This window comes from Sinohyriopsis cumingii, chromosome 7, assembly GCF_028554795.1.
Source record: "Sinohyriopsis cumingii isolate HCF-2022 chromosome 7, ASM2855479v2, whole genome shotgun sequence".
NCBI classification, from domain to species: Eukaryota; Metazoa; Mollusca; class Bivalvia; order Unionida; family Unionidae; genus Sinohyriopsis; species Sinohyriopsis cumingii.
In genome coordinates, this window is record NC_142967.1 from 102,862,286 (window position 1) to 102,876,986 (window position 14,701).

The following is a 14,701-nucleotide window of genomic DNA, read 5'->3' on the forward strand; positions in this document are numbered from 1 at the left end:
TAATTTTAAATCTTCAACAAACCAGGGGACCAAGAGTAATCGAGTGGTCTAAAGCTCTCTCCGTTACGGATCACTGCCATCTCACCTCTGTCTGCGTGGGTTCGAGTCTCGGATTCGGCCAATGTGGGTATGTGAGAAAGCTTGCCAGTAGCTTCTCGTGGGTCGGTGGTTCTACCCGGTTTTTTTCCGGGTTATTCCCCCACCATTAATACTGGCCGCCATGTATAGTTGTGACCTGAAAAATGGCGTTAAACCCTACAACAACAACAACAACAATAAAAAACCACATTTTTTAATGTTTTCAAACTCTCAGGAAATTTTCATCTGATGTGTTTTGGTAAATGGTTTATTATAGCCAACATATCAACTATCTATCCTTTACATTTTCTGGGTGGGGTGGGGTGGGGGGAGGCACCAGACAGATACCACCCAACTTTGCCAAAAGAAATAAAAGTGTTTTTATTAAGTTGTATCCCCCGTATGTGTACATTTCTGTAATGTTTATAAAAAGAATTTCACATAATAATTTTGGAGAGAATTGTGTAGGGTAGTTATGCCCTAGTGTTATCTAAAGGGTAATTATAATTCTCTGATCTATGTTTTATTCCTAGTCAGGACATCTACCCTTGTTTTTATTATCGTCAAAGATAAATCTTCCAGATGGTTTATTTAAAAAGAAGAAGAAGAAAAAAAAAAGTGGTAGACGGAAGAGAAAGAATAATTTGCTATTATTGAAGGGATGGTGAAGAATATTAGTTGATTCATATCCCCGTGTTTATGTATTGTCTGTTCATATTCGGCATGTGTTTTTCTGGAAACTTTCCCAGACCTGTTCACTTCGCGTAGCGCCTTGTGACATAGACCCACAATGTATGTGCCCCATACTTTCCTAACATGTAGGTTCCCTGTTCCCTCTTTCTAGAAAAAAGGAGAGTGGGATTGTTTGTTAATGATTCCTTGTGCTTGGGTAATTTCGAGAGGTTTGCTTAACTCTCTCGCTCTGATCTTTTTTTTTTCCTCCATGAGGTAGAGATCCGGTCAAAGTTCTAGCTCGTGCTTGACGGTACACTCCCTTATGGGGGAGGTAAACCTGATCTACTTCCCCCATATCCCCCCGGGCCATATTACAGATTAACGATACAAGCTACACGAAGATTTCATAGAGTATTGAAATGTTTATATAGGAATTTAGTTTCCCTTATATGTATAACCTGTCCACAGGCCATCATGATTTTAATAACATAATTTATACTTTTGATGAGGGGACGCTCACCAGTTAATATATACTTTTGAGAGAGAGACGTATGTAAGGTGAAGTTGTTTGCATTTAAAACATACACAATGGAGAGAATGTTGGCATACCTCTATGCTACATTAATGTAATGTGGAAAATATTTCCTTGGATATTGTATTTTTGGAAATTGTACATGATTTAAATGCACTGCTAACTAAACTGGCAGCTCCCTTGTTCTAAAAAATCAGCGTAAATTAGTCTAAAGTACACTATATTTAGCAGCAATTAAAATAGGGAAAATGAATCATCCTAGACTAGACAATACCAGTCACCAATCACTTTTTATCATGGGGGTGGTGGTGCTGGACTTGTTAGCAATAAAATCATAATTAAATCACACAATAATAATACCTATATTCTATTTAAGGGGTCGCTCACCAGTTATTATGTACTTTTGAGAGAGTGAGATATGTAAGATGAAGTTGTTTGCATTTAAAACATGCTCGATGGAGAGAATGTTGGCATACCTCTATGCTACATTAATGTAATGTGGATGATATTTCTTGGATAATGTACTTTTGGAAATTGTACACGATTTAAACACACTGCTAACTAAAATGACTGCTCCCGTGTGCTAAAACATCAGCCTGAATTAGTCTGAATCACACTATCTATAACAGGAATTAAAAAAGGGAAGATGAATTTTGCCTAACTAGGCAATGCAAGCTTCTGAAAGTGCAATAAATGATTTACCAAATGTATAAATTATAAAAAAAGTTATTGGCTCTTTTTTATACATTTTACCTGTGAAGTTCAGGAAATAAAAATCACCAAGTGGAGCTAGCACTTTTATGAAAGGTGCACATGTGGAGTGAGGCCAAGCTGTACACTCTATAACCCATATTACAAACATCAATCATACATCAAAATATTGGGAATTAAAGGGTCATTGAAGTATACCTAAGATATACAAGGTCTTCCTTAAATAACCAGTATAACCAGTGAGGAAAGCCACGGAAATTCTTTTTCTTTAAAATCATAACCGTATGCAAACGTATGAAAATGTAGACCGCCACCTTAAAGCAAATATAAAAATGTATGCAATTATTTTTTTTTTTAATTTTCATATAATTAAGTATTATGTTTCTAAATAAAATAGTGCATTCATATTGACATTAAGCATGAAAATAAGCTAATTATGCTCATTTTGCTCTTAGTCACATAATTAGCAATGAGGAAAGTTTGTGTGAGTAGTGACCTTAATTATGGGCAAACAAGAAGTCTTAGAATATATGAATAAAGTCAATTTGACTTTAAAACTGTTGCAATAAGTAAAACAAATATATAGTGGAAATGGTTCTTTTCATTAATTTGCAATGAAATAAATAAAAAAAATTATAAGAAAGTGAATTCAGTTCTTCCATATTAAACAATACGCAAATATTGTACATTTTGATCTTTGAAATTTATGAACCTGATGTGTTCCCTCCCTTTACGCACTGTAACATTCATTGTTGATATCTCAGAAATAATTATGGCTAGTTTCATGTTCCTGTCATTCAGCATAACTTTGGTTGGTATGTTTCAAAAATGTAATGTGCATTCTTAAAATAGCATAAATTAGTCTAAAGTACACTATCTATAGCAGCAATTAAAATAGGGAGAATGAATTATGCCAGACTAGACAATACAATCTTCTGAAAGTGCAATGAATGAATTACCAAATATAGAAAATGTAAAAAAAGGTATCGACTCTTTTTCAATACAATTTTCCTCTGAGGTTCAGGAAGTTAAACTGACCAAGTGGAGCTAGCACTTTTTTAAAAGGTGCACATCTGGAGTAAATCCAAGCTGTATACTCTATAACCGATATTACAACCATGCATCATAAACCAAACTATAGGAAATTAAAGGTTCTTTAAAATTGTAACTAAGATATACAAGGTCTTTTTAAATAGCCAATAAACCAGTTTTGAAAACCGCGACAATTCTTTTTCTTTAAAATCTTAACCCTTTGCAAAATTATGAAACTGTAGAGCGCCACCTTAAAGCAAATATAAAAATGTAGCAATTATTTTTTTTTTCTTCATATAATTATATATTATGTTCTGAATAAATTGATACAATCATATTGATGTAAAGCATGACAAAAAGGAGAATATTATCATTTGCTCTAACTTACATAATTTGCCATAAGGCATGTTTGTGTGAGTAGTGAACTTAATTATGGGGAAATTAGAAGTCTTAGGATATAGGAATAGAGTCAACTGAACTTAATAACTATTGCAGCAAGATACAGAATATGGAGTGGAAATATTACTTTTAATTTATTTGCAATGAAATACAACAATTAAATGATGAGAAAGTGAATTGGTTTGTTCCAAATTAAACAATAGGCAAACATTTTACACTTTGACATATGACCTTTATGAACCTGATGTGTTCCCTCCCTTTCAAACTGCAAAATTCATTGTTGATATCTCAGAAAGAATTCTTGCTAGTTTTATGGTCCTGTTATTCAGCATAATATTGGCTGCTATGTTTACAACATATAATGTGCATTCTTAAAATAGCTCATTTTTTATCGGCGGGGGGGGGGGGGCTGGACTTGTTAGAGACTCTGGCACTGATAAATACTGCTCTGTGGGGGGAAATGCAGGAGAATTATTCAAAAGGATTGTTTTGATGCTTCCGACTTAAATGTTTCAGCCATAAGATCGGAAATTAAATCATACAATGCTAATACCTATATTCTCTTTAAGGGGACGCTCAACAGTTAGTATGTACTTTTGAGAGTGACGTATGTAAGTTGAACTTGTTTGCATTTAAAACATGCACAAAGGAGATAATGTTGACATACCTCTATGCTACATTAATGTAATGTGGATGATGTTTCTTTGGATATTGTACTTTTGGAAATGTTACATGATTTAAACACACTGTTAACTGAAATGACTGCGCCCTTGTGCTAAAACGTCAGCCTGAATTAGTCTAAAGCGCATTATCTATAGCGGGAATTAAAATAGGGAAAATGAATTTTACCAGACTAGACAATAAAAGCTTCTGAAAGTGCAAGGATTGAATTACCAAATATATAAAATGTAAAGAAAAAAGTATCAGCTCCTTTTATACAATTTACTTCTGAAGTTCAGGAAGTGAAAATGACCAAGTGGAGCTAGCACTTTTTAGAAAGGTGCATATCTGTAGTAAGGCCAAGCTGTATACTCTATAACCCATATTACAAAAATCAATCATACACCAAAATATAGGGAATTAAAGGTTCTTTGAATTATACCTAAGATATACAAGGTCTTTTTTTATAATAGCCAGTATAACCAGTGAGGAACGCCGGGAAAATTATTTTTCTTTAAAATCCTGACCCTTTGCAAATTATGAAACTGTGGAGTGCACCTTAAATCAAATATAAAGTGTTCAATCATTTGTTTGATCTTCATATAAGTATGTATTATGTTCTAAATAAAAGGGTATGTTCACATTTATGTTAAGCATGAAAATAAGCTAATTAGGTTCATTTTGCTCTTGCTTACTAAATTTGCCATGAGGCATGTTCGTTTGAGTAGTGAACTTAATTATGGCGAAATTAGAAGTCTTAGAATATATGAAATAGAGTCAACTTACCTTTAGCACTATTGCAATAAGTAAAAGAAATATATAGTGGAAATGTCTCTTTTCATTTTTTGCAATAAAATAATGAAATAAATGATGAGAAAGTGAATTTCCTTCTTCCACATTAAACAATAGGCAAATATTATATACTTTGACCTTTGACCTTTATGGATCTGATGTGTTCCCTCCCTTTTCAAATTGTAAAATTCATTGTTGATATCTCAGAAATATTAAATGCTAGATCCATATTACTGTCATTCAGCATAACTTTGGTTGGTATGTTTATAAAATGTAATGTGCATTCTTAAAATATTTTACTCTTTATCATGGGGGGGCGGTTGCTGGACTTGTTAGAGACTCTGACACTCATAAATACTGGTCTGTGGGGGGAAATGCAGGATAATTATTCAATAGGATTGTTTTGATGCTTCCGACTAAAATGTTTCAACCATAAGATCAGAAATTAAATCATACAATACTAATACCTATATTCTCTTTAAGGGGACGATCACCAGTTAGTATGTACTTTTGAGAGTGACGTATGTAAGGAGAACTTGTTTGCATTTAAAACATGCATAAAGGAGATAGTGTTTCAGCCATAAAATCATAATTATATCATACAATAATAATACCTATATTATCTTTAAAGCAAATATAAAAATGTATGCAATTATTTTATTTTAATTTCATGTAATTATGTATTATGTTCTGAATGAAAGGGTACATTCATATTGATGTTAAGCATGAAAATAAGCTACCGGTAATTATGATCAGTTTGCTCTTGCTTACATAATTTGTCATAAGGCATGTTTGTGTGAGTAGTGAACTTAATTATGGGAAAATTAGAAGTCTTAGAATATAAAAAATAGAGTCAAGTTAATTTTAAAATTATAGCAATAAGTAAACCAAATATATAGTGGAAATGTTTCTTTTCAGTTATTTGCAATGAAATATATATAAAAAATGGTGATAAAATGAATTGGCTTATTCTATATTAAACAATAGGCAAATATTTTACACGTTGACCTTCGACCTTTAAGAACCTGATGTGGTTCCTCCCATTTCAAACTGTAAAATTCATTGTTAATATCTCAGAAATAGTTATGGCTAGCTTCATATTCCTATCATTCAGCATAACCTTGGTTGCTATTTTTAGAAAATGTAATGTACATTCTTAAAATAGCTCACTTTTCATGGGGGGGGGGCTGGACTGACCTGTGGGGGGGGGGGGAATGCAGGAGAATTATTCAAAAAGATTGTTTTGATGCTTGCGACTTAAATGTTTTAGCCATAACAACATAATTAGGTCATACAATAATAATACCTATATTTTCTTTAAGGGGGTGCTCACCAGCTATTATGTACTTTTGAGAGAGTGACGTATGTAAGGTGTAGTTGTTCGCATTTAAAACATGCACAATGGAGACAATGTTGGCATATCTCGATGCTACATTAATGTATTGTGGAAGCTATTTCTTTGGATGTTGTACTTCTGGAAATTGTACATGATTTAAACACATTGCCACGTGAAATGACTTCTCCCTTATTCTAAAAGATCAGCCTGAATTAGTTTAAAGTACACTATTTATAGCAGCAATTAAAATAAGGAAAATGAATTTTGCCAGAGTAGACAATATAAGCTTCTGAAAGTGTAATGAATAAATTACCAAATATATGCAAAGAAAAACTTATCGGCTCTTTTTTTATACAATTTACCTCTGAAGTTCAGGAAGTGGTAATGAGCAAGTGGAGCTAGCACTTTTTCGAAAGGTGCACATCTGGAGTAAGGCCATGCTGTGTACTCTATATCCCATATTACAATCATGAATTATACACCAAAATATCGAGAATTAAAGGTTATTTGAATTATACCTAAAATATACAAGGTCTGTTTTAAATAGCTAGTATAGCCAGTAATGAAAGCCGGGGAAATACTTTTTCTTTAAATTCCTAACCTATGCAAAATTTTGAAACTGTAGAGCGCCATCTTAAAGAAAATATGTATGCAATTATTTTTTAAATTTTCATATAATTATGTATTATGTTCTGAATAAAATGGAATATTCATATTGATGTTAAGCATGCAAATAAGCTAATTATGTTCATTTTGCTCTTGCTTACATAATTTGCACATTATTACACATATTGAGACTCTGGCTGTTGACCAAGATATATTCGCTCAGTGCATGCCAAATATAAAGACCGATTCAAACAATAACTCTACACTGTGACCAGGGGCGTATTAACCATTAATCAGACTAAGCACGTGCTTAGGGCACCAGGGCCAAAGGGGGCACCACAAAGTTGAGAAAAGGGTGAAAAGAAAAACAAACGAATGAAGATTTGTAAAAAGATTGATGAAACTAGTGCAAATTGATCATAATGTTCTGTTACTTGATCATGGTGCACCCTAGGATTATCTTCCCAGGTGTACGTGGAAAGGAGGGGGGCACCAAAATGTATCAGTGCTTAGGGCACCAGTGAGCCTTAATGCGGTCCTAACTTCATCCTGGAGTTTATGTGTCTTAAGTTGAAGATACTCTGAATTTCTAAGTTAGCCACCAGGAGAACATGGACCACATAAACTAAAATGGGACTACTATTAGTTAGGGATGGAGGGCGGGAACGAAACCGTGTAGTTTGCTCACATTTTAGTTTATAATACGTTAAACACGTTGTTTTTATACGTATTTTATTGTCATTTAATATAATAATGCGGCATTCGACGCGAGTTGTCAAACTCATCTAGATTTTCCTATAAAAGATACAAAAATGGTCCAAAGCTACCATTCGTTTAACAAAGATTCGAGTGTCTATGAAAAGTAAGTAAACAAATTTCATGTAACATTTCAAAGGACAAACAGAAGAGACATATACGTATGTACAAGAGAGAGAGAGAGAGAGAGAGAGGGAGAGAGAAGACATTGCACTGGTTATGGTCACTATTGTACATGTCGTTTATTTTATAGATTCGTTACTTAGAATATAATTGTAAGCACTAGAAATGTCTAGTTCCGAGCATATATTTATTAACATTTGGAAATATTACATAGTGTGTTCCTTTACTTATATTGACGTCACATTCCAATATAACTCTAGACTCAGACTAGGAATGTAGTGAAAAAGCTAGAACGAAAGAGCTGGGATCTTTGGGTATTAAGTAAGGGGCAATAGACAAACAAATTATTCGACATCTTTATTATCATAATCAGATGCACACGTGGAAGAGTTAACTAAATTCACCATGTACAGGTCGGATTTCAGGGAACTACCCGCATATCTTAGTTTAGTTCGTAGGATATTAAGATGACGTTTGCCAGTAACATACTAGTGTGATGCCTAGTTTGGTGAAATAGAGAAACGTTTCTTTAAAATTTAAAGATTTTGTAGGATTTCGAATAGTGTCCGGGAGAGAGTTCCAAAGACGAATTGTTTATTGGTAAAAGGTCGTCTGAAAAAATAAAATCTGGTAGAGACTGGTGGGATACTTTGAGAGTAACGTAGACGATAATTATATGCCTCATTTTGTGGCTTAAATAGTTACGTACTTGATTATTTATAATCGAATACAGTATGCATACCATCTCCTTTTTCCTTCGCTGTGCAAACCAGACAGTTTCCTTATAAAGAGACTATCTAGCAGAATTAATGGGTATATATCTGTAACGATCCATGCAGATTCCATCATAATTATGTTTTCTTCTCTTTATTCTCATCTTTCCGAATCTTCAATAGAGCAATTATCTCCGATCCAGAAGTATATTCTAAGGTTGGACATATGAATAGTGTATATAATTTAGCCGAAGTCAACAATCAGTCTTTAATTAGACGATTGTGTTTTGTCACCTTTCTTATACATCGGCATGTCATGCGCTAGCTTCCACTGTGTTGGGAAGACGCTGGTTTCGAGTGATTTATTTTAAAATGTTTGCAATGGAACATACATTTCTTCAGCTATACTTTTACAAGTTTATAACTTCGTTAATCGGTTCCAGCGGTTTTGTTTTGGTCAAGACTTGTTATTACATCTATAATTACTTGTTTATTTATAATGTTGGCAGAAATAAGAGTTTGATTTCTAACTTCAAAATGCGGTAACATATTTTTTAAACGTGTAGCAGAGCAAAATTATGAGTTCAGCAGCTTGCACTTTTCCACATAATTTGTTGCAAAGTTAGAAGATCGGTTCGTTCGTTTCAGTGGAGGTCTTAGGTCCAATTTCTTTGTAGAACATACTTGTTATCTCATTATTTTCCAATAAGGTCAAGGATTTGATCCGAAGGCAGGGCTTGAACCCTCATCCTTTCGGTCGCAGGTTAGAGACGCTAACCACTGGGCGACTGTGGCTCCGCTTAATTTTAATATATTCATATGATATGTTCCAATATTATACTTGTTTAATAACACCCAAAAACACAGCAAACGACGGCATGACGACATCTAATTTGAAGGTGTAATGACGAATGCATCACAATGTAATTTAAAGACATTTATGTAACCTATTTTTGCATTTTTTTTATTGAATATCAATTTTGTCATGTGATACACATAACATACTTTTACATTTGAGATTATTTAAAATGATCTAGTGAAAGATGGTACATTGTTATTTATATAATTTTACATGTTATTATAATTCTTTATTGAGTTACACTTTGGTTACAAAAGAGACATCACTTTGATGTGCCCTAAAATTCACGTGCCATTTTAAAATTTATTTAATCTATTCTACACTAGTAGGACTCAAGAAATGAAGGCAGCTTACATGGCCTTCAATTCACCTTTCGGGAATAATACGTGTGGTAAACTTCTCTATCTCCTCAGTGTGTAACTGTGGAAACGGTTATCTAATTACCTCTACTCGCGTATGGAGATTTTCGATTAACACTGAAAACAGATGTATGATATAATGGTCAGTTCTGTATATGTGTAGTTTAAAGCTGGGAGAATTATACCGAGAGAATAGCAAGTAAACCCTTCTGTAAAATCCCCAAACTCGTACTTTTACATTTTTAACTAGTTTCTCTTTCACTCGTTTATAAATAATTGCAAATACGTGAGTAGTAACGAAGATTATATAAATTATTCGGACCAATATCCAAATTTCATTTTTAAAGTATTGTGAATTTTATGCTTACTTTCCAAAACTAATAATAAAGGAAAGTCATATTATTTTGAAAACGGTGCTTTTTTATAAAGCCCAAAGCAAGACACCTAGATTATACGTTCAAAAAATGAAATGTACTAATGCGTAATTCGTTCGTTTGAATTTTAAGAGGCATTTTATTTTCTTGGATTTGTTGTTCATGTGCAAGTTGGTAGAGTAAAAAGGACATTGCAGTGTCCAAACCTATGAGACGTTAAAGCAGAAGTAAATCCTAGTTAGTTTTATGGCATAAAGCTGAAACAGCATGGTTTATAAGCACGTCATGTTACACAAGGGACGGTTTTAGAAAGTTGTTTATAATGTTACTAATGAATGTCTTTATCCAGGAATATAATTTTTTGTAAGCACTCTTCATTTTCAGAGAAAAGGATCATTGAATTAAATAATATTTTGAAGAAATAAAATCCAAATTAATAATGGACACAGTAATAATACCAATTGATTATTCGGCACGAGTGAATAATCTTTCCAGTGACATGATTGTATAGTCCCCTACTTGACAGTTCACAATTGAACGGAAAAAAAAACAGAAGAAACAAAACGCAAAGCAAAATAACCTTCCAGAAAGTTGTGAATGATTACAAAATAAAATATTGTTTACTATTAGAAACTATGTTACTAAAAGTATACTATATAACCTGGACAATATCAGGTGAATCCTATGGGAATGCGAATAACATAGACCCAGACGCATATGAACATATTCGCTTATATTAAAATAGATCCTGATAATAACCCATGCATATAGAGAATACCTTAGCTACATATTAGCTGTTTAATGAATGAAATAGAAACACAAAACAATTCAGGTCAAGTGAAAAACAAACTTGATTTTGGACATGGTTATGTCCAATATGCAATGTTACCTTACAATAGCATATAATGAAATATAACAAAATAAAAACTAGCAACCAGTGCAAAGTAAATATACATAATAATAGTACAACGTAGGTTCTAGAGTACCGCAAGGAACAATACTTTGACCAGCACTCTTCTCCCAGCAACAGCAGTGACATCCTAATTGAAATTGACTAAGAACGTCGACTATTCGCAGATGACTGTATATGCTACAGATTAATCAAAACCGAGTCTGATACTAAGATATTGCAAATGACATTAAAAATGCTTGGACAATGGGTTCGAAAATGTGGCATGCGATTCCAACTTAACAATGCAGCATATGCTTACTGACAAGAAAGAAATGATATAATACCAATATGTCGTATTTACTAGAAGATACTATGTTAGAAAACCTTAATGAAACAAAATATTTAAAACTCACAAATACTTGTGATCTGAAATAGAACCATCAAATTTAACTCGAAGCCAATAAAGACGTATCAAATCTTGTCATCTTGCCTATAAAATGCGAAAGAACTCGCTAGCAAAGGTTTAGTAAGACCTATTTTAGAATACGCTTGTATAGTACGGGATCCCAGTTCCCAGGGTTTAGAAGATGAAATTTAAAAGAATACGGAAAACGAGCAGCAGGTTTGGTACATCCAATTTTGACTATATGCCAGGAAGTATGACCTAAATATTTAATAAGTTGTATTGGAAACCATTATAAATACGTAGATTGAAAAAATAGATTCGTATTTTTCTACAAAGGTCTAAAAGCAGAGAAAATATGCCCTTCCATAATTTAGTGAATCCTAAAAGAACTTGAGAATAAATCAAGACAATATCATATATGATATCATGCGCACGAACTGATAGTTACAAATTCAGCTTCCCCACCCCAATATTAGCCACAACTGCCCAATCCTCAGAAAACCCAATTAAGAAAGATAGTCGGGACACATTTTTTGGTTAAAGTAAGTTCCTTTTTTGTTACTGTTCTTTTAGGGTTTAACGCCATTTTTCAGCACACGAAAAGCTATACATGGCGGCCAGTATTAATGGTGGAGGAAGAACCCGGGAAAACCCCTGAAAGAACCACCGACCCACGAGAAGCTACTGGCATGCTTTCTCACATACCCACATTGGCTGAATCCGAGACTCGAACCTACAAAGACAGAGGTGAGATGGCTTTAGACCACTCGGCCACTCGGGGCCCCCAGTTTTTTTTTGTAATGAAACAAACCCGACATTATGATGTTGCACCGAACGTATCGAGATACACGAAGAACGAGTTTATAAGTCTCAGTTTTGTAGATCCAACTCTGCGACCGCTCCGGTGGCCTAGTGGTTAGATCGTCCGCCCCGGACGAGGGAGGTCGTGGGTTCCAACCCCGGCCGAGTCATATCAAAGACATAAAAAATGGTACAAACGGCTGCCTCGTTATACGCTCAGCATTACGAGGTTAGTGTTATGACTGGTCGGCCTTGTATCATGGATAATGTGACTAAGTGGGACATTATGCTACATATCTGTCTTTTGATTCATCAGTGCTAGACGTCAATGTTAATCACCTCACATTGTAGCAATATGACTGAATACTTGTTAAAGCTGCGTTAAAAATCAAAATCACACACACACACACACAAAACAAATCCTAACCTGCGAACCTATCACTTTTCACTACAAGATGCTACTGGCAAGCTTTCTCACATACCCACATGCAGTGATACATAATGGTTAGCGCTTTAGACCACTCACAGTCCCTGCGTATGCTTACAAAGTACACTCCCATAGCTACATGTATAAAGGGAAACGCCTTTTGTCTGGTTTTGTTTTGTTTGTGGAGGTGTTGTGTATATTTTGTATGCATGAAACTATTTTTTTTATGTATTTATGAAACTTTTTTGTCATGCACCTAACTCGATGCCTTATGCAAAATATCTTAATGGAGGAAATACAGATTAATGAGGGAAGAAATAGTCTATACATATTAACTTCGGATGGTAGAGACAATATAATTTCCAAACTATCTTCCCTAGTGACCATATCAAATGGATATTATTTCTGTATAGAAGTACCTGGACATCAAGACAAAACATTGCATATCATTTCGTTACGTATTGCATATAATTTCATTACTTTTTACCCAGGTATATATGATACTGGTGAAATGACCATTTCTGTCTGCTCCCGTTTGGTTGGCAAGTATTGAAATGTGATTGGGTACGACTATGGATTGAGTTTAGGTTTTTATAATCACTCCCCCCCACCCCAAACACAAAACCTTCCTACCTCATCTCCTTCTATCCGAGTTTGAGTTGAATCTCTTTTGACGGAAGTCCTTCCAGTTTACCCACTGGATTGTTTTATAGTAAAGTTTACATGGAACATATAATCCACCCCGTCCTCTTCACCCCGGCCTCTCCATTATATGTTGGTTATAGATTTAACGTTGATGTAGTGTATAACATGAGACAAACGTTGGCCAAGTGTGTTAATCAATAACATTAGTAACTTCAGAATGGTTGATTATTAGAAATTTACACACAATGAGGTTACCTCCGCTGATGTATAAACTCTGCTAATAACCATTCAAACCATTTCTATATTTCTTCAAAGTTACAAATCGGAGATCACGTTTGAGTGGTATGGTATTTTAACATAAAAAAAGTTTCTCTCATACATAATGCTATAGTCAATTAGGAAAGGAACCCTGAGCATTAACGCTTAATAAAGCACTTTCTTTCTTTGTTTGTGTTGTTGTTGTTGTTAATGTTTATCTGGTTAGACGCGTTGGTGGAATTAACGATGGATATGTTTTCTTAAATTCGTGATGGTCTCTTACGTAAATAAATCCATTTACAACATTGTGTGGTTATGATGAAGGCCAATTTAAGTTTTAAATTATATTTTAGTCAAATTTGAAATTATATGAGGACAATATATAGAACAGTATGAATGCATTACTCGCACAGTAAACTTGCAAAGAACATTATAAATAAATGAAATGAAATGGCATGTTGATCGAACGTTAAATTCGATTCATTTCTTTGAAAAATTAATGTTCATGACCCCAATAAAAAAGTGAATTATATGTCCCCTTAAAATCAATTCGATCTAAGTGCAGATAGCACCACTATGTCCCATTTCCGATCATTTCCTTATATTCCACTCTCCATCTCAAATGGAAAACGAATTCATGCAAACCGTGTCCTATGAGAAATTAAGGAATGTAGACTCAGTAATTGGTTTAGTTCCTTTTCATACCAGCCGATGGTGTGTATTCAAAATATCAAGTTCAAGCCTTAGGTAAGATTAGAGAAGAAGACAACAATCTGTAAATTCAGTTTCAACTAATTTAACATTAGCTTGTCAACTGTACTGCAGCTTTAAAGCATTAAACCAGACTCCATACATTATGTTGTGTTTCGGTTTTCATTCGTGTGCAGCAGATTTAGAACCCTGTTTCCATTCTGCATAAATTGCTTTTTGGGGTTTTTTGTGAGATTTGTTAATTTACTGTTTTCCCTCACATAATTATTATTTAAAAATGTCCATATAGTCGTCGAATCAATTATGGAACTATGAGTCATACATTTGCTCACTCTCAGTGCAATCCAAATATACATTTTAGACTCCGTTTGCTCGCTCTTATTTTAAAATCACAAAAGTCCAACATGAAATTAAACGAACATTTTCATAATCATCAATCTATCTATAGATCTATCTATCTATCTATCTATATATCGATCTATCTATCTATCTATCTATCTATTTATCTATATATCTATCTATCTATCTCACTAAAACAGTCTAGATACAATATATA

At 33.9% G+C, this 14,701-nt stretch overlaps 1 protein-coding gene and 1 long non-coding RNA gene across 7 annotated transcripts in view; one reads left to right on the forward strand and one right to left on the reverse strand.

Annotated features, from left to right (window-relative positions):
* Positions 1-14,701, forward strand: part of LOC149795836 (uncharacterized) — a 735,181-nt gene that overhangs the window by 631,765 nt on the left and 88,715 nt on the right. The window lies entirely within an intron of this gene.
* Positions 1-14,701, reverse strand: part of LOC149795844 (uncharacterized) — a 31,888-nt gene that overhangs the window by 16,836 nt on the left and 351 nt on the right. The window lies entirely within an intron of this gene.